At 41.0% G+C, this 20,195-nt stretch overlaps 1 long non-coding RNA gene across 1 annotated transcript in view; it reads left to right on the forward strand.

The window, feature by feature from the left end:
• LOC141369960 (uncharacterized) overlaps nucleotides 1-18,512 on the forward strand; it is a 125,189-nt gene extending 106,677 nt beyond the window's left edge. Inside the window, exons 2-3 of the long non-coding RNA XR_012373566.1 lie at nucleotides 15,593-15,745; nucleotides 18,350-18,512. This is a non-coding gene — a long non-coding RNA (uncharacterized lncRNA). The remainder of the gene's footprint in view (nucleotides 1-15,592; nucleotides 15,746-18,349) is intronic.
• The last annotated feature ends 1,683 nt before the right edge of the window (nucleotides 18,513-20,195 follow it).

The raw sequence follows: 20,195 nt of genomic DNA on the forward strand, positions 1-20,195 counted from the left end.
TTGATAAAAACAAAACAAAACAAAAAAGAGTTCCATCTTGTCTAGAACCAGGAAACCTTCCTTGGAAGGTTAATGTATGAGCTGGCATTTGAGAACGTATCAAATTTCAACAATGGAGGTACAGTGATAGTGTCTTGCTGGACACAGATCACTTTGAAGAACTACAGACCCCCCTTCATTTTGAACCATAGGGAGCCACCCATTTTACTGGAAATAACATGGTGTTTGGAATTAGTTTCCCCATCCAGCAGTTGGGGATTGTAATGTGTCTTGCAGATGTGAGGATTATGTGAGCTAATTCATGAAAAGACTTTAATAATACTAGGCACCTTGTAGACACTCAGTAATGGAAGCCAATATTAGCTGCTACTTCCACAAGAAGTTGAGACTCCTTTACCATTTTGCAAGATGAAGCACCATCTTCTAACCTGACAGAGCAATACGATTTAAAAGCCCCTGCTGAGAATGAAGGTCCAGCATTCATCTTCAGTAATTAATACACGCCCTGGGGGATACTTGGGATTGGAGATGGGAGGGTGGGGGACTGTTTTTCCTTTTTGATTGAGTGTCTTTTTTATCCCAAGCTATTCTGAATGTCATGGAGAGTTAATGAAGACATGTTGTACACCCACTGCAAATGCAATAAAATAGAAAGTGCAACCAATTCTACCACTGTCTAAGGAGATTAAATCCTCAGCTACACGGGAAGTGCAGGGGAAGAAATGAAAGCTGTGCTAGGAGATAGATGGGGATGGTGCTGGTTACAAAGGCAGAAAGGACAGAGAGGGACACTTTTCCATTTTTCCACATTTCTCCTGCTACTTTTTCTTTCTTCTTCAACTCCCCTCTCCCCGACTGGCTAGGAACAGAGAGTGAGCACAGGATGTCGGCACCCACTCAAGCACCAGATCATAAAGTCAGCATAATTCAGTCTAAATAGTGTGTACAGAGCGATAATCTCTGTGCCTTTCTTATCCCTACCTAGAAGGCTTGCCTGAATAATCTAAAAAACAAAAAACAAAAACAAAACCCCAAAACCCAAAACACAAAGCAATACCTGTTCCATCAGTGGGTCTTGCTGCTCAAGGGCTGGCCTCAAGTAACAGATGTGAAGTTCTTCAGGTTAGCAGCCATTCACAACACTTGAGATATCCAACTGGGAACAGCCTCCCAGTGTTGGAATAAACTAGATGATCTAATGCCTGAAGATCCCTCACTCCTGCCCATCTCTATGTATATGGTACATCTGAGAAATGGTTGAATGTGTTCTCCCCAAAAGCCTGGGTAGGGCACTCCTTCTTTAATGAGACAGCAATTTGGAGAGACCCCAAGGGGGTGGCTAAGGAGGTTAAGAAACACTGCAAAATTGTTTAGAATCCTCTAGAGAAAAGTTTCCTGAATAAATCTTGGCAATTATGACTTTTTCTCTTAAAGAAAGAAACAAAGAAGAAGAAGAAAAAAAGTTAAACAAACCCTAAAGTGATTTCTACAGTGTGGCTATAAAGTAAGCTTTTCTTCAGAGGAACAAAGTGATCTCCATTTTAAGGGAATTTTCAGTTCCTCTCTTCTCTTTCTAGAAAGGAACCTATGTATTTTAGACCATAGTAGATTCAGTTGCTAAAAATGATGGCTCTGCTTCATACCCAGAGCAGTCCTCAAACAGAGCACTACAGTTTCTTCAGTAAGGAAATTCCCTCCAAAGGAAGAAAGGGTACCTAATTATAATCTAGTGCTTTCTGCAGAGGTTCAGAAGTCAGAGAGAACTGAGTTCAAATCCCACCTCCTCCCTCGAGCAACTTAACCTCTCTGAGCTTAAGTTCCCTCCTTTGTCAAGTGGTGATGATAATAATAATAGCCCCTCCCTTTGAGATTTATTTGTGTGATATTATTTTAAAGGGCACTGTAATCATTATTTGCTATCTCCTTCAAACATTGTGGATCAATGTTCCAGTCCTACATGGTAACAGAAGTATTGGGTATCATCTCAGTATCAGTTATTCTGCATGAATTGTTGCATTGAAATCTCTCCCTCATTTTGAGATGCATTTGACCATCCTATAAATATGAGAGCCTGTGAAAATCTTCTCTCATACTTAAGATCCCAGAGTCTGTAAACTCTGTAAGCTCAGTAAGAGTCAAACCCAGTTCTATGTAAATCTAAACTCTACCATTTCCACTTGTAGTGCTACCTTGAGCTGGGAATGTACACATCCATTCATTCATTTATTCAGTCACTCAAAAAGTATTTATTGAAAAAATTGGGTGCAGATAAATATATAAAAGCTCTTTAAAGGATAAAATCCTGTGTCAATATAAGGTATTATAATGAGGGGCAAAATACTATCTGCTCTCCCTGGTAGTGTGAGTGGGAAACACAAACAGCACCCACAGTCCCTGATTCCTTATTCTGTGGCCAAAAAAAAAAAAAAAATGCATCACAACCTATTACTAATATAACAGATTCAACGTGTAGCCTCTTGGGTTAATTTTATTACAACAAAGGAGACAATGGTGAAAACCATCAGGAAAGTCAAACCTCCTCCTCTTCACATGCCCCAGAAATTTCCCCTAGTCACCAGACTGCCATAGAATCCTGTTGCCTATGATCATATCTTCCAGCCATGTAGGATAGTTTGATAGAGAAGCAGTGTTCAAATAGAGTCCAGGTAGAAAAGGGGAGAACTCAGAGAAGGTAGAAACTATAGGCTTTAAAAGATAGAGTTGTAGCTGAGCCAGGTAATCAAGGTCAACACCAACAGCAATAAAGAATGTTGATCATATTTACCCTTAATGTGATGTGACAAGAATGGCACTTTACCTCCTCGAAACCCATAACTCCAGTCTAGTCATGAGAAAAACATAAGACAAATCCTAATTTAAGGACATTCTACAAAATACTTGAGCAGTACTCATCAAAATTGTCAAGGTTATCAAAACCTGGGGAAGTCTGAGAAATGATCACAGCCAAGAAGAACTTAAGGAGACATGATGATTAAATGTATGTAGTATCCTGGATTAGAGCCTATAATAGAAAAAAGACATTAGGTAAAAACTAAGGCAATGTGAATAAAGGGTGGTGGACTTTATTTATAATAATGTATTAATATAGGTTCATTATTTGCAGCAAAATACCACACTAAGTGTACGTAGTTAATAGAAGGGAAACTGGTTATGAGTATATAGGAACTCTTTGTACTATCTTTGTATCTTTTTGTAAATCTGAAATCGTTTTTGAAAGTAAAGTTTATTTTTTTTAAATATGTCTTTATCATGCACAGGAAAAATGGAAGCCAAGAAAGATTGTTTTAAGGATAACCAACTCTTCCATTATGTCATTGTGCCTTCTTGTCTCAGGAAACAAAAATAATTCACTTCATTTTGATTTGTGCCATGTCTTGATCCATAACATGCTTCAGATGACTTACAAGAAGATATGAAAATTAAAATTGAAGAAGCTGGTATGGAGTGGGAGTCAGGTGGGGAGCAGTTTGGCTGGAGCGGATAGATGAGCTTTGGTGTCACGTGGACCTGTGTTTATGCCCTGCTCCTTAGCGAAACTTACTACTTTTTTGTAGCTCTATTTCCTCACTGATGAAGTGTATTTAATAAACAGTCAAGATGCCATATTTAGGTGTCGAACTCTTTTTTTTTTTTGTCAAGATGCCATATTTAATGTTGTAAGCATCTTAACAGATAAGTACTTAACAAGTATTTTATCCTTTCGGTGCAGTGACTTTTCAGTGCCTGAACTCTCAGAGATATTCCAGGACCCCACCAAGGGATCCAAACTGAAGTAAATGTTGTTTTAGCCAAAAAAATTTCTGGAATATTTGGAGTCCCACCAAAATACCTTCATAGTGGAAGACATTTTCTACACACAAAAGCTTTTTCATCCATTTTAATATAAGTTTCTTGATTTTATAGATTAGAAGACAGGTCAGTGGAGAGATGTGATTTGCCCAAGATCACACAGGGAATTCTGGGCAGAATAGAGATTTGAATACAAGTGTCCCACTGCTAGTTTGACGTTTTTTCCTACATAGCAAGTTGCATTTTTCTCCTTCCAAAAATTCCTGTATAATCTTTAAAATAAAAGATAAGAGATGTGCAACTTAATATTGTCCAGTGTTAGGGATTAACGATTTCTTCAAGCATGGAAGTGCTGATTGGCTGAGGAATACAAAACCAGTCTTTGTAGATCTGCATTAATCAAAAAAGACTCCTTTATGACATATTCTTACAATAAATTTGAAGTAATAAAGAAACATCCCCTAGGTTTGTTTTGTTTCTCTTTAATCCTAGCAACAATGAACACGATAGTTAAGAGAATAGACTTTGGAGCCAGACAGATAAGGATTAAATTCCACTCTTCCACTTATTAGCTGTGTGACCTTCCTTGCTCACGTTGGTAAACATTTCTGAGCTTCACTTTTGTCATCTTTAAAATAGAGATAATTAAGATACAAAATTCATAAAGTTTATGGGAATGTAAAATTAAATACCATATATACTCCATAACAAAAAGCTTGGCCCATAATAAATACTCACTGAACTATAGTTGTTGTTGCCATTTTGTTGTGTGGTTCCCAGGGAGGTACTCAGCATAGCAGTAAGGCAATGGTGAGTCCTTTTGACTGGGCACCAGGAGATCTGGTTCCTTTTATGTCATATTTGTAACTTGTTAACTGTGTGATTGAGTCAACGTATTCCTTCTCTGGCCCCAAGTTGTCCCACATTTCAGATAGAGCATTTTGTATTGCATGGGACGAAAACCTGGTCTCAAATTGTCTTAGGCTAAATGTGGAAGTTGCAGGTTCAGGTCATTGAAACTTCCACACGTTATCTCTCCTTTAGGCTCTGCTTGATCCAGGACTCAAAATACATTAAAAAATCTGTTTTTCTCCAGTGCTGAAATCTGTTCTTCTCAATGTTGGCTTCATTCCCAAACTCCACATGGTGGCAATATGGTTGACATCAGCTCCAGAGCTAAGTGCCCTCGGCTTCAATTTCAGTGAAAAGAGAGCACTTTTGTTTCCTAAACAAGTCCAGCAAAAGCCCTAGGCCTGATTCTCATAGGCCCAATTTGGCTCACATGCCTCTCTTGAACCAATCACTGTGGGTAGGAGGATGGAACACAGTGCTTAGCTTAACCTTGGAACACATGCCATTCCTGAAGATGCAGGTGAGGTAGTCCTGTTCATATAACCAGTAAAGAAATGGAACCTGTATTAGTGTCTATTGCTATATAACCAGTCACCACAAATCTAACAGCTAAAACAACACAATTTTATTATCTCATAGTTTGTGTATGTCTGAAATCTAGGCATGGCATAACTACATTCTCTGTTCAGGGCCTCAGCAGGCTGAAATCAAGGTGTCAGCCAGGGCTGTGGTCTCACCTGAGGCTCAGAGTCCTCTTCCAAACTCATGTGGTTGTTGGCAGAACTCAGTTCCCTCTGGTTGTGTGACCAAAGTCCCTATTGTCTTGCTGGATATTGGCCAGGGATCTCTCTCAGCTCTTGGAGGCCATTTTCAGGTCCTTGACACATGGTCCTATTCTCTCACATCATGGCAGTTGTCTTTATCCTTAAGGTCAGCAAGAGTGTCTCTGATATTTTACCTTCTTTTAAATGGCTCATCCAATTAGATCAGGCATACCCAGGATAATCTCCCTTTTGATTAACTCAAAGTTGAATGATGCTAATCTAATTATGAGAGTTATTCTCCATTATATTCCACTGGTTCTTTACATAGGGAATGTATGCAGGAGCTGGAATCTTAGGGGTCATCTTCAAATTCTGTCTACCACAGACCCACCAAAGGAAAATGGGAGTCTGGTTAACAAGAGGACATTAAATTTTGGGCAGCCAGGAAAACAAAATCCCCCACTTTCCTTTGGAAAAAACAAAAGCTTTGGGATTGGCCCAGATTATCTCTAATATCCCTTCCAATTCAAATCATGCTTAATTTTTTGAAATCAAATCTAGAATCTAAGTATTTCCAATGCAGTTGGGGGAATCAGCAGTAACTTTGTATGAAAGTCACTAGAAGTAAAGGGCAAAATCTTTAGAAATATCATCCTCCTGAGTGTTTTCTCAGCAATTTCTGCAATCCTCCCCCTTCGGGGGGCATCTCTTGCCCACCTCATTAATATTTTCTGACTTGCTGTTGACAGCCTATTTTTTATAAGACTGGAAGGACACGGTCTAATCTAAGTAAGACCCAATGGAGTTGAAGGAGCCTTCCTAAAATGTGGCCCTGACCCAGCAAGCGAGTCACCTTCCCTGAAGTCTTGGAGCTTGAGCTATGGTTTATCTCTGGCCCCTTTTCTTGGCAGTGGAAGAAGAGGATGTGGTCAGGATCGCAAAGGCATTACTCAGAGCCAGTTTGGTTCAGAGGAAAGAAATAAGGCTGAGATCCATTCCTGCATGGCTCCATTCCTGTCTGCAAAAGATTCTCAGAGGACCGCCTTCAGGACATTGGCCTTAGTTAGGAACTGACTGACCAGCAGAATTTGAACACAGATCTCCCAGTTATGGCCTTTCCCCATGGGTAAGCATAAGAGGAGCCATGAAAGAGCATAGAACCTCTTCCTTGGGGACAAAACTCGCTACAGTGTCTCAGGTTCACTGGGGCTGAAATTGTATAAATGACTGTGCATCTAATCTACTATGGGTCAAAGTAGCATCTGTATCTTCTATATTCTGACTATATATAGTAGAGGACCAGAGAAGGCCTTTGTCATAGAAGAACTAATAGTCTATCGGCTGAGATACAGAAATGTGTTGGAAAATTCCAGCAAAATGTGAAGTATTATGGTAGAGGAAAATGCAAGGTACAGCACTTAATGTAAACCAAGGCAAGGGGATTCAGGGAAGGCTTCTTGAAGAAGGTAGTGCCTGAATTGAGCTTAGGAAATAGATGGATGTTAGCTAGGTGAAGGATGAAAGTCAAAAAGATATTCTGAGATGAGCAGGCAGCATTAGAAAAGGGTCTGATGTGTAAAACATCTAAGTACATGCAGAGGAAAATAGAAGTAGATTGATAGCATTAGGATATGAGCTTGGTTATGGTGGGAGAGAGGAGGAGAGGTGGAGAGGAGAGCTCTATAAATGGGAGTATGGGACGATCGACAGGAATAGGTCACGGAGAGTCTTACATGCTACATTGAAGAGCTAGGTGTTTGTCCTGTGGCCAATAGGGAATCTCTGAAAGGTTTTGAGCAGGAGTGATATTTGTTGTGAATTCCTCTATCTGTGGTGTAAAGAACACATCCAACTCTACAAGGTTGGGGATATAGAGCTTTTAGATCTCATCTGTTGCAGCAGTTCAGGTGAGAGATGATGAGAGTATGAACTCTAGCAGTAAGACTGGAGAGAAAGAAACAGGCTTAAAAATTTGGGGTGGGGCATTATATCTGCAAGATTGGTAATTAATTGCTCTGATTTCTGATGGAAAGAATAAATAACATCAAGAATAATGCCCAAACTGACTTGCACAAATTTTTCCGCGTGTGTGTGTGCGCACGCACGCACCTTATGTTGTAGTTCAACATTTACTGCGTACCTATTACGTTCCAGGCTTGTTTAAAACACTTGAGTATACATAATCACATTTAACTTCCCAACTCCAAAACAGATAAGGTAATGGAATTTTGGAGAGCAAACGAACTTGTTTGAGGACCATCTAGTAGCAGAGGTAAAAGTAGTTTGTATTTGTTTCACAGAGTGGATGAATTTTGCTGGAGTCCTAGACCACTGAAATCAGGGTTTTATAAACAAAACACATATTCCAAAGAGAAGCATAGTGGAATGAAGCTGATCGTTTTACACAGACCATTGTCTTTGTGTCACCAACCTTAGTGGGTAGGCTTGGAGACTACCAGACCATAGTTTTTTCAGTCTTCGCTGCACATTGGGATAACCTTAGGAAACACTGTTGCTTATGCCTCCTTGCAAGAGAATCTGATGGAATTGCTCTGAGGCACAGCCTGGGCATCAGGTATTTAAAAATCTGCAGGTGATTATAATGTAGATCCAGGACTGAGAAACATGAAGCCATGCTGCAAAGCAAGAAGCAAATGATCTTCTCCGCTGAATTCTAACCCTGATCCTATCTTTCTTCTTCTGCCTCCAGTAGTCTGACTCTCTTATGAACAGAAGAGCATCTTTTCCAGCCTGGCCCTCTCCCCCTGCTGTAGCCTCCCGCTGCTGGTGGTCCCATGTTCTTGGCACAGATGGATCTGCTACCTAATTGCCTGCTTATTTGTCAAGTGGTTGTCCCCAGCAGATGTTCCCATGTGGGAATTTGGAGGCCAGCATCTGTATACAAACAGCTGATTGCAACACTGTTCTGCTTTTGATCTAGTCCTGATGGGGCACCACCCAGGCCATGGATGACCTTCCAAAACTGACCTGAGGATAAATTTTCTGATCCCCCCTTTTTCACCCCCAAATCCTTTCTTTCAGTCATCTTTTGTAGTCTTAGAAGATCTGCATGTGTATTCTTGGATTTCTTTCTCCCTCTGCTTTCTTGTTGTTGCTCTTGCTACTGATCTTAGAATAGCAGAGCATGCTAGGAGCCTCAGTATCTTCATGGTACAAATGTGCTAACTAGGACCCAGACAGGGAAAGGAACTTGGTTGAGATCAGGGTACAGGATTCAAGGACCCGACAGAGTTTTGGTTCTTCTGTCTCTTATCTCCATTCTCAAACTCCCAGAAATATCCATGGGGTCTGTGGCTGGTTCTGAAACCTCCTAGCTGTGTGGCTTTCAACAAATTACTTCACCTCATCTTGCAGGACAATGATCATCTCTGCCTGTTAGCATCATTGTGAAGTTTTGAAATGTTGTGTACGAAGCAAATAGCACATATTAAAAGACTATGTTGGAAAAGGTATACGAACGTGATGGAAACTTGATGATGTTTAGCATGATGATTAAGTGCAGAAGCATGTGAGTTAGATATTTTCAAATGTGAACGCTTGTTATGGCTACTCATTAGCAGGGTTTCCTTGATTAAGTTTTCTCACTTCTTTTAGTCACCATTCCTTCATTTTTAAAATGAGAATAAAAATAATATTAACTTCATATGGTTGTAATAATATTGAGTGCTTATGACACAGCCTGGCACACAGTGAGCATCAGGGCTAATGAATATTAGGGAAGATGATGAGAAAGAAGGAAAAAAGAAAAGAAAAAAGAACACGGTAATGTTTTCTTTCATTTAGAAAGAGCACTGTATGAGGAGACAGAGCATTGAATGTTTACTCTTTGCTCTGAAACTAACTTGCTGTGTGATCTCTGATTAACTCAGTTTTTTTTGTCAGGAGGACCAGATGGTCTGTAAGCATTCTTCCATATTATGATCTTCTGTATCTCAGCAAAGTTCTCTGCTACCCCTCAGTTCCCCCATCAGTCAAGGGATGTGGCATGCCAGGGTCCTTCTGGCTTCATGAAATCATCTGCCTTTTATATCTCCATCCCTGTCATCCTGGCCTTTGTGGTGTGGCCTCCTTCCCACTGTCTCTGAGTTTGTACATAAGAAGGCAGTCTTACCCTCTCCTAAGACCCCTTCCCTTAGATGTGGAAAGAAGGACTAGGGAACCCAGCCTCAGAAATGGACCACTGAGTGCTTTCAGAGATAAGCCATGAGCTCCTTCTGGGAAGGCAGGGGCTGTCAAGTGGAAATCCTGACAGCAGCCTTAGTTCCAGCCGTGTAAATAGTATTACTGCAAAGACATATATTTAGCATCTATGACATCAGCTTGATTTACCTTGATTAACGGAGCAATTTGCTGTACATTTTTCCAAATGCTGTAATCAATTAGAACTCAAAATAGATTAGAAAGCCCTCTATGGTGTGGCCACAGTCCAAAAAGGCTAATCTGTCATAAAAATATGTATATATACATAAACATATTCTTTTCCAACTAGGCAGTGGATAAAGATTTGTGTCTCGGAGAAAGTCAGAGTGGTTCAGATTTGTTCACTTGGGCACCAGACACTTTTGCCATCAGGCATTACTGAAGGTGAATCGGGGAAAGTATCTTTGTAAATGCTATTCCAGTTTTGTGTAGCTTTCCAACATCTTTCTACTTACAGGCTCTTCTCTACCTATCCCACAGTATGTTTATAAAAGATCCAACTGGTTATACACCCCTTGTAGCAAGAGGATAGATCCTAAACCCTTAGAATGGCTTTAACAGCTCTTTAAGATCTGGTCCCATATTACTCCTTCAACTTCATCACTTCCTATGTTACTTCATCCTCCTCAGAGTTCTCCCCAAATATACACTACACTTTGTATTTTATCCTACAGTTTTCTCATTAGAATGATGAACTAGCATTTATTGAGTATTTATTGTAGACAAGGCACTGTGCTAAATGCTCACTGTATATTATTGCCCTTAATCCTCTTAACCACCCATAAGACCTGAGAGTTAAAATACTTGTCTGAAGTAAGTGGCAATACTAAGATCACACCCAGGTCGATCTGACCCCAACCTTTGGTCTTTCTGTAACATTCCTTTATCTTTCTCTCTGTTTCCTTTCTTCTCACTCTTTCCCCATATCTCAACCTCTCATGGAACTCTTCTGACTACAAGGAAAACTTAGAGACAGTTAGATGTTAAGGGGTGAATGTGTTGCCCATTCGTAGATGAAATTAATCCATGTCTAATTTATTTATCCTACAATGAATGACTGAGTTACTACTGTAGGTAAAGCACTTTCCTACCCCCTATATGTGGCACAGTGGGATGGAGTATTGTTTAAGGAATGGACATAACAAAGTCCTGGTTGACAAATGATTTAGGATTAAATTCTAGATCTTCTCCTAACCATGTGTATAACTTTGGGTCTCTCAGAATCCACACTTCATTGCCAATGAGTAGGAATAATGTTATATACATCACTGTCAATATCAATTGAATTGATGTGGAGATATGAAAATCCTTTATCAGGTGTTGTTTATCCTACCTGGCACTTGACCAAAAGGAGCTTATGTTTTAATAGCCCATACTTTTTTTTAAATTCTTTATTTAAATGCAATTTAGTTAATATATGTTGTATTATCAGTTTCAGGGGTAGAATTTAGTAATTCATCGGTTGCATATAACACCCTGTGCTCATCACATCACGTGCCCTCCTTAATGCCCATCACCCAGTTTCCCCATCCTCCCACCCCCCCTCCCCTCCAGCAACCCTCTGTTTTTTTCCTAGAGTTCAGCATCTCTTATGGCTTGCCTCCTTCTCGGTTTTCATCTTAGTAGCCCATACTTTAAATGGCACGTAAAACTACACTATAAGCTACAAAGCAGTATGGGTTCCTGTTAATTGCGAGCATGAGTTAGAGGAAAACCGATTGTAAAATTGTTGAGATTACTGGCTGGTTCTTCATGACTTCCCCAGGCTTTGCCAAATGCCTGGGCCATAACTGGCCTTTGAAACACACATACCAAATGAATAAATACTGTTGTTATTTGAGAAGCACCAGAATAGGAGGTCAGAGACCTAGGCTCTGGCCCCGGCTCTACTCACAGACCTTAGTAAGTAAATCCAACCACTTGTGGCCTCAGTTTCTTTATCTTTAAAAAAGGATGTTAAACCCCTGACTTCATAAGATTGTTATGTGGAGCAAATAAAACTGTCCACATGGAAGTGCCTTGTAAAATATAAAGAAATGTATATGTACAAGGGGATGAGCAGGATTGACTTGCATTCTTAAAGGAACACATAGGCATGTTAGCGCTGTGCTTTGAGGCTCTCAGGAGATTCCCATCCAAAAGTCTGCAGTTCAAAGTCCAGTGGTTTATTCCATTTTTACAAGTGACCATTCATCTTCTTGACTTGACACTTAGCAAATGAACCACAGAATCTTCCAATCCATTGCTTAGCATATTCTTGGCAGAAAGGACATTAGAGACCAAAGAATCCACCACCCTTCCTCACCCAAACACACACCACTGTGTGGATGAGGAGCCTGACTCCAGAGGATAGGGACTATATCTTTCCCCCTTCCCCAGCACCTAGCACGATGTCTCATCTATTATATAATCATTAACTGTTTGTTGAATAAGTAAATGAATAAACGAATTAAATGCTTTGTTCAAATTATCCTCAGTACCTGATCCATAGTAAGTGCTTGTTTGTTTGTTCATCAAATGAATGAGTGATAAACAGTCATCCAGCATGTTGGTAGCAGCTCTAGAACTCAGACCTCTTACCTTGGAAAATCTGTTACCCAATGTATTACAAGGTAGTATTCATCCTGGCTTGCATTTGTTACTAACTGATTTAAGTTTGTTCATTTTGCCTCTATACCTACAATTCCAAATTAGTAGAAGAAGCAAGGGACCATGTCTTCTTGCCACTGTGTTTCTTGAAACATGTGGCTTGGGATTGGTCACCCCGTAGGTGATTAATAAATACCTTGTTTGAACCTGGATGAATTAAAGAGGCTATTTGGAGTGTGACTTCTAAGGAAGAGACTGGGTAGGAAGTGCTTTGTGTGGTCTGATAATGTATTTATTTATGAGACTAAATGTTTATCTAAGCCTCCAGAAGATCTCTGGCTTCATTTTGGTGTCTGTGCATTTGTGTTATTTTCCATGGTCACAACAGCCCCATCCTTCTGGGGTCCAGCTGGGCTACAGAGTAATAAACAGACATAAAAATTGGCTCACTCCATGACAAGAAGTGGGAGCAACCCAAAGCCTTTAAGAAATTCTCTGAGCGGTGAATGCACCAGCATCCAGCTAGTTCAAGTAGGGTTCAAGTAAGCACTCTAACTTTGTGAAAGCTGTTTATGACCAACACAATGAAACCTCTCTACCCATTCAGTCACCGGGCATTTGAGATATAGCTGTTTTTCTTTCAGTCTGTTCTTTGACAGCATTCAACACATTGGGTTACTTTGACAACTTCAATAACTAATTCAGGATATGAGCAGGCCTCTCCTTTTGTTTCCTTAGTATATCCCTTTGCCATTTAAGTATCAACAGGAGCTAATACAAATCAGTGATCATACTTTACTCTGAGTGACTGAACTGAGTAAGTTCAAAACCACTGTCTAAAATATCTTAGTGGATGTTTCAAAGAGGCCAAATCACTTTTCTATGGTTCATGACATCTCATTGCCCATGACACTTCATTTGCAGGGAATCCCACATAGTCTCAAAAATCACTATACTGAGACATTTGAGTTGCAACTGATAACCATACATTCACCAGTCTTTCATGAGCACTGAATAAATCAACCCGGGCCAAGAGATAAGGTGAGAGATCATAGCTATGGCCTGTGCCTTCTAGAAGCTGATATCCTGGCATGAGAAATGAACCCTGAGTATACATTTTTATGGCACCAGTTAGATAGTGCTCACTGACACAGAAAAGGACACAGTGCTCTGGCAGCTCAGAGAAAAGGGTGGCCACTTCTAGAGGCAGACAGGAAGAAGAAGATGGAATTGGAAGGCTTCATAGAGGAGGCAACACTTGAGCTGGGCCAAAGTGCATATGCAATCCTGATTAGTTATAAGTGAGGGAGGGAGGTGGTGCACAGTCCAGTCCGGAAGAAAGTATGGCCTCCACCAGGCCAGTGTTCCTGCTTCTTGCACTGAAGTCCCATGGCACTTTTATGCACTCCGGGCCAGTCTTGGAAAAATGGTAGGAACCAAGGTTACTGTGTGCCACATACCATTTGAAATGCTTCATAAAGATATATGAAGTAGGTATTATCCCCATTTTTGTGGTTGTGGAAACCAGAGATCAGCTAATATTTGCCCAACATCACAGAAAGGAGGTAAAGAGAGAATTGGGTTTGTAGAAGCACCTAGGGGATGTCCCCTTGGAACTCCCCTAGGGCCATGCATATCCTCCATAAATAGGCTTGTGTGGGATAGAGCTCCCAGTCCTCACCCTCTGAGCCCAAGGTCAGAGGAGATTGTGGAAACTCATATTTGTCAAGTGCTCATTCCAACCCAGGTTGCAGTGTGGTGTTTCAATTCACCGTCTCGGGTTATTCTTACAAGAAGCCTTTGGACAACTGGTCATTTCCTCCAATTTGTAGATGAGTATCTATGTCTTGTGCAGTTTCAGGATTTGCTCACTTCCCCACAGCTAGCCCCTACCAAGGCCAGGGTTCAAAGTAAGATATTTCCCTCCAAAGTCCATTTTCCTTTTACTCCCATCCTCTGTAGACTATAAAGTGTCCTAGAGCATATGGCATAATGATCATGATGGAAAAGGAAAATAAATAGGGGCAGGGAGGAAGAAGAAGACACAGAAGGAGGAGGAAGCAGAGGAGAAATAGAAAATGTGCCTACACAGAAGTTACTTATATACTTTAAAGGAGCTCTGGGTTTTGAGGGATACTCTCTGAGATAGGACATAGATCTAAGCATTCAGTGGACATGTTCTGACCTGGATTTTGAACAAGAGAAAGCATAGCATGAGAATGAGTGGGATTTTCAGTGTTCTGAGGATGCCACATTGGACCCAGGAGAGAAGACTGCATGACTCACCTGGAGTAGCGATGGAGTTGGTTATAACGTAGCAATCTGCTGCGACAGCCTCACCAGGACTACCCTGTCCTCTTACCCCTTCCTTTACTGAACGCTAAATACATAAAAGTTTCCATCCTTTTTTTTTTTCTATTAGCCCAGGGGACTTATTAGCCAAATAATGATTGTCCTTATATCAAGGTATGTTTTCACTGTATCTGTTACCTGTCTTCTGGGCTCTGACTTCGTTGGAATGAAGTTTGCATCTCTGTGAGCTCTGTTAAATCCCTCTACTTGGCTGACTGGCCAGCAGCTCAGACACAGAGGACAACAACAAAAACCCCCTTGAATCTGTAACACATCTCTCTGCCTCTTTCCTGCCTTTTCCTCTTCTCTCTAACCCCTCCCCTCGAGAACGCAAGAGAAATAAAAACAAAGTCGTAATTAAGAAAAAGACTAAGAATAAATTCCATGCATTTAACCAAAGTTCCATCTCTGAGCCCAGGAGGATTGGCGCATAGCGGTGGTTGTGTGAGAGGAAGTGCTCAGGGGACTCATGCTGTGCTTTCAACACAAATACAGCTCATAAGGAATAGTTTATCACTTAAACCATCGCTTTAATTCTGCAGAGCAAAGGCAAGACCTCAAAAAGGGCTCAGATACCACCACCACCACCACTGGGGTCTCCCGTTTCTGGAGTCCCTCTGGCCCAAATAGCTCAGAGCAATTCACAAACATTTATTGACGGAACCCCATGACCCATCCCCCAAGTGAATACTTTAATATCCCATTCTGCAGAGGGCAAAATGGCAACATGGAGAAGTTCAAGGCTCTTGGCTGCCTGCCATGCAGAGAAATCAAAATAGTGGCTGGATTCTGAAAGAAAAGCATCGCCAGGTGCACAGTGGATTTTTCAAGAAATGTGAAAAGAGCACTAGGCTGAAAGTCAGGAGATTGGGCTCTGATTCTGACTCTGTCACTCTTTCACTGGGGGACTGTGGCCAAGTCACCTCCCCTCTCTGAGCCTTAGTGTCTGTACCTGTAACATGGAAAATTGAAACAGAAGACCTTAAAGCCCTTTCTCTCCTCAGAAAATGGTGGAGCTCAGCGTTCGCCAAGCACTAGGCTAGCTTTCGTACCGTGCGGCTCCTCCGGCACACATCTGCTCCTGGAGGAGGGATTACTCCATGCCTCTCCAAATCCAGCCCTCCATTGAAAGCCTGGCTCTACCCATCCTCTTACAGGCGGTGGTCCCTGATCCGTTGCTGCCCATAGGAATTTTACACTCTTTAGAACTCTTGGTTACTTACTTTTACTTTTCCACCTGGAAGGGGCTCAGTAAATACGTACTAAATTACCAGACTCTGTGTAGCTTAATCTTCCGTATATCTGTCTTCATCTGACCAGGGAGACAGTAAGGGTTTGGGGGACAAGGTAAGGAGAGTGCTTGCCAAAACTTCAATGTCCCAGTGAATCTTAAACGTTAAATATCTATTAATAGATGTCTTTTCTACATCCCTCTGGATTTTAAAATCCTGATGGTATATGTCCAGGAAGGTGGTTTGTAATGTGTAGGTCCAGTTTAATGCAGTGTAATTCAATTCCTCAATTAAATCATTGATCATCTATTCTTCACCAAAAACTACGAGCATCTGGAGTTACAAAGATTTCTAAGTTGTAATTCTTGTCCTCGAGGCTATTCTCCTCCAAGGGAGAATCTGGCAAGGAGAAAAGCAACTGTGATATATTGAAATTCATTCAATAACAGAATTGTATGCAAGGCAAAGAAAGGGTATGAGACAAATAAGAAATAAAAGGGCCAATTACAGCTCAGATTTCTGGTGAACTTGCTTTAATTTAGACCTTAAAGTAAGAAAGTGATGACATAAAGATTTCAACTCTGGTGAGATTTCACAGTGCAAAGTTTATTTCGTTATTGTTCATATGTGTGTGGGGAGGCAGCTGCATTAGTGGAAATTTAAAATTAGACACTATTTTAAAGGATAATGCAGTTGGCATGAACATAGTGTCCAAGCTAATGGATACCAAGGTGTAGACCATCTTTAATGAAAAGTAGGTCATTTGGGATAATCCCATGGCATCACATATAGGAATATTTCTCCTCCTTCCTGGCTTAGTTCCCTTACATCTGAAGGGGGTGGTTAGATGAGATAATCCCAATGATCCCTTCCAGCTCTGGTGTTCTGAACATGGGACACAGACAGTGCCTTCTCTGTTGCCTACCTCAACATTTACTGTTGGTCTGGGCACTAGAATGGAAGATGGGAGGGGAACAGGGAGGGAGGGAGCAAAGGAGAAAGGAAGAGAGGGAGGGTTGTTTTCTCCCTCCAGGGACACTGGATTTGGGGGAGAGGTGAAATTCAGAGAGAATCAGAAAAGAAAGAGAAGAGCCGTGGAGGAACTGTCATAAATTTGTTGTTTAGAACGCACTACAGGTTTTTATCTCATGTAGTGACATGAGTATGACACTCATGATTAGAAATCTTGGGTTCAAGTTCTAGCATTTTAGTGAAATAGCTTGTAGGTTCTTAGGACCTCACTCACAAGCTCAACTTCTCCTCTGTAAAATGGAGTAAATAACCCTGAGCCTGTTAATTCAAGTGTGATAAATAAAATAATTGAGAGAGGCATGCTTTGTAAACGCTATGACTATACAGAGGTTGTTTATCATTGCTATTGTTGTTAAAATAATAAAGGGGTGCTTAATGAAATGATGGCATTATAGACATTTGTGGCAGGCTGTAAGGGGAAGACATTGGGATAAGAAAGTCATCAAATCTAGGATATCCTGTTCTGCACAACTGTATCAGTTGTGAGCTAAGCCTGTACTCTGTCTCCTTTCACAGAGCAGTAAGCAGAAGCCATGGAGTACTGGTGGGCTCCCACGGGCCCATCAATCTATACACGCAGAGAAAAAGCTGCTAATAATTTCCAGGTCACCCTGGAGCAGAGACACACGTAGTGCTGCGATTGCTCATGACCATAGCGGGGCCTCAGCTCATGAGTTTATAGAGGGCTGGTCTGCATTTTTAAGCAAGATAACCAAGCCTCCAGAGTTTACCCTGAATATATTTTAGAAAAATCTTTACAACTATATGCATCTCACAAGCTGGGATTTATGTAGAGATTTAGGTCTGATGATGTTGAAAGTAAATTTTTAATTCTCACAGAAGATGGAAACCAAAGTAAAGCAAAGCTAGGGTATTGGCACCATCTAGTGGGTGTATGTAGCCAGTGCACACACTGGAGAGGAAAGATGGGCAAAGGAAATGAAATATGTACTCTCTAAGCTTTGGTTTCTGTCTCCTTTCAAGCTGTGTGCCCCTAAACAAGTCCCTTGAACCCTCAGTTTCTTGGCCTATAAAATGGGAACAATAATGCCTACTTTAGAAGGCTAATGATGAGCTGGTATTATAGTATTAATCTGTGGGCATTTGGAAAAATAGTCTGACATGGAAAGTAATAATCAATTCAGTATCTACCGATTGGATGCCAACTTCTTCACCTCCCTTGTCATCTCCTTTAGATCTCAAAGAAAGCAGCCATCAGTACCTTCGGTTTCCAAATAAGAAAAACTGAGGTTCCATATGGCTTAGTGACCCAAGGTCACATAGGCAGTACGTGGCAGAACTGGGGTTTGAACACATTTGATATGTTCCAGAGTTCTTGTTTACTCCATTGTGCCAGAGAGCAAACACACGAAGTTTGCTTTTTCTTCCTCCTTTTTCTTAAGATGAACCTTTAGTTATTATATAAGGTAACTGGCTCTGTACATACCTCATTTTATTCAACTTTGAAATTTAGATATCGTCACTTTCTTTGTACAGATGAAGAAGCTGTAGCTCATAGAGACTAATCTATGAAACATTAACAATTGGCGAGAGAGCTGGGATTCGGACTTCCTGATTGCAGACCTACTGCTTTAATCCACCCTGTACTGACTCATTCACTCATCACTCATCTCTAATTGTGAAGTATGCTTCTGTTTATATTTACATCCCAAGAATTACTTGTTTATTTAAATAAAGACATCTGCATTTATTAAGGTCCTTGGCTCATCTAATTGTAATCTGTTTGTCTGCACATACTGGGAGATGGGGTGGGGATTGACAGTTAGCTTTAGTGTGTGTAAAATTGTCTCTAAGGTCCCCTACAGCATCTATCTCATGAGGACTAGAAGATGAGCTGGCTGGATGGAAAGGTCAGCTCTGAGCCCATGAAGGAGCTGTTGCTCCACAGTTAGGTTTAAAAATGGAGACTAAAGGACTTTACAAAGACAGCTACTGGCAAGGTTAGGAAAAGAAACACAAAGATCACTCCTGTTTTCTTTAGGCACCGTACTGTGTGCCTAGGGGGACCCAGAGACACAGAGAGCCCCAAAGCAGTTTGCTCAAAGTTGATGAAAAAAGCTTGAAAAAATCAACTTCCTTGACTCCAAAATCCCTGCTAGAACTAAATATTTTGCTCAGACCTTTAGAAACTGACCCACAGAGATGAACTTCCTCATGTTGTAAAGAAACTGCTGTGTCTGGCAGCTGCTTCCCCCTAGTGGTCATACTGCCTTCAAGCAAGAAGATGCTTATGATCACATCACAGAATTAAAATCCAAACATAAAAATAGGATGCTGTTTGACCAGGGTATGTCTGGTGGTTACTCAGACAATCTCAGAAGAGTACAGTGACAACAGCAAAAACAGCACGAAATGCTGGGAGTTACTTGTATTCTGGTCTTTGCAAAAGTGCATTGTCTGAAATCTATGTTAGAGGAAAAACGTTTTTGTTTTTGTTTTTGTTTTTTAAGAGACAGTGCTAGCATGTAAGGGAGGCAAAGGGCAGAGGGGGAGGGAGAGAGAGAATCTTAAGCAGGCTCTACAATCACAACCTGAGATCATGAGCTGAGCTGAAACCAAGAGTCAAATGCTTAACTGACTGAGCCACCCAGGTGCATCTGGGGAAAAACATTACTTTTTTATTTGAGAAAGAGAGTGAGCGCAAGAGAGAGCACAAGCCGGGGTGGGGGAGAGGCAGAGGGAAAAGCAGGCTCCCCACTGAGCAGGGAGCCCAATGTGGGACTCCATCCAAGGACCCTGAGATCATGACCTGAGCCGAAGGCAGACGCTTAACTGCCTGAGCCACCAGGAGCCCCAATTTTTTAATTAAAATTTCTAATTCGAATAACAACCAGTGCTCCACGCAGTACGTGCCCTCCTTAATACCCATCACTGGGCTACATACGAAAACAATGGAACGTGGATCACCACATCAAAAACAAATGATGTTTTGTATGATGACTAACATAACATAATAAAATTAAAAGAAGAAAAATAAAAACAAAAAATAAAAAAATAAAATTTCTAATTCGATATATGAACACACACGCATGCATGCACATGCACACACACACACATACACACACACAAACTCCTTGGAAAACAGCTTGAGAAATGCTGAATAATATTAATTCCCTGCATGACATTAATTCCCAGTTTAATGTTGGGACACTTGTGGCTCATAGAAGGATGCTAATCCATCATACAGTGGTCCACTGTAGTGCCTATATCATGACAATGTCTTCTGGAAGTGTTTATCAAGACAGAGCCTCCATAAACCTGTGTGCCAGCATCACTGTGATGAGCAGAGACACATGGCCACCCATAATTAACTGTCATGAGA

This window comes from Callorhinus ursinus, unplaced genomic scaffold (genome assembly GCF_003265705.2).
Source record: "Callorhinus ursinus isolate GAN/ISIS: 27379988/994484 unplaced genomic scaffold, GSC_fseal_2.0 scaffold24, whole genome shotgun sequence".
In the NCBI taxonomy this organism is placed as follows: domain Eukaryota; kingdom Metazoa; phylum Chordata; class Mammalia; order Carnivora; family Otariidae; genus Callorhinus; species Callorhinus ursinus.